Source organism: Oncorhynchus mykiss, chromosome 24 (genome assembly GCF_057628025.1).
Source record: "Oncorhynchus mykiss isolate SJ-2025 chromosome 24, ASM5762802v1, whole genome shotgun sequence".
Classification (NCBI taxonomy): Eukaryota; Metazoa; Chordata; class Actinopteri; order Salmoniformes; family Salmonidae; genus Oncorhynchus; species Oncorhynchus mykiss.
Window position 1 is genome coordinate 8,901,343 of NC_143045.1, and position 1,453 is coordinate 8,902,795.

A 1,453-nucleotide genomic window follows, 5' to 3' on the forward strand; every position below is an offset into this window, starting at 1 on the left:
TTGTCTTAAATGTATGTATTTTTTGTTTAGCTTGAGATGCTTGAAACATTCATCAGGAGGTAAGCCAAAGGCCGTATCAATGGAGCGTCTCTGGGTAAGCTGTACAAACTACAATCTCTCTCACTTTCTCTCTCTGGTTCATGTAGTCACACTTTAACCGTCCTCTTGGTGTGAATGATTTCACAGGTTGTTAGCTTTTATGTCTGAAGTCTTTAACATTTAATCACAGCTCATTACATAGTAATGGCAGATGTGTCCCAAATGGCACCCTATTCCCTTTCCAATGCAATACTTTTGACCAGAACCCTATGGGCCATAATCTCGGGTTAACCCAGAACTAAAGTGTCACATTTGTCAGCTGCTCAATTAAATTCTGGGCCCATACGTGTTGAGAAGAGATGCTAGAGAGGGGACCAGAACCCTCTCTCTTCGCATGTTACAGGCCAAATGCCGCCCCTCCCCTCCCCTCCCCCTCCCCTCATACCAAAATATGAAAGATGCGAACACCTGAGAAATCAGGATTTGTACAAATGACCAGCGCCAGAACCACTGCTGCTCATTATCCTCCGCATTCAGTCCAGACAGATTCTCGGTTTACATGAAGAATCTTTCCAGCAGAGGTTATATGGCCACACTAAAAAGTAGTGCACTACTTGGTACGCGTACACACTAACGGTCTCGAGGACGTGATGTTGGACATGCTGAAGCCTATTAGGGACAGACATTTACCATTTCAATGGTTATGTCCACAATGGCACACTTCCCTATGTGGTGCACCTTTTAATTTTTTTATGATTACGATCTTGTCTCATCGTTGCAACTCCCTAACGGGCTCGGGAGAGGCGAAGGTCCATTTCATGCGTCCTTCGAAACATGACCCATCAAGCCCTGCTTCTTAACACCCGGCCTCGCTTAACCCGGAAGCCAGCTGCAGCAATGTGTCAGAAGAAACACCGTTCGAAGTGCCTTAGACCGCTGCGCCATGCAGGAGGCCAGTGCACTATTTTTGACTAGGGCATAAGGGAGCCCTAAAGTTTCTATTGACAGACACACTGAGTCTACAAAACATTAAGAAACACCTGCTCTTTCCATGACAGACTGCCAGGTGAAGACCATGATCCCTAATTGATGTCACTTGTTAAATCCACTTCAATCAGTGTAGATGAAGAGGAAGAGACGGGTTGAAGAAGGATTTTTAAGCCTTGAGACAATTGTGACATGGATTGTGTATGTGTGCCTTTGAACGGGGGTATGGTGGTAGGTGCACGTTGCAACGGTTTGTGTCAAGAACTGCAACGCTGCTGGGTTTTTCACGCTCAACAGTTCCCCGTGTGTATTAAGAATGGTCCACCGCCCAAAGGAAAACTTGGCAACTGTGGGAAGCATTGGGCCAGCATCCCTGTGGGAAGCATTGGGCCAGCATCCCGGTGGGAAGCATTGGGCCAGCACCCCG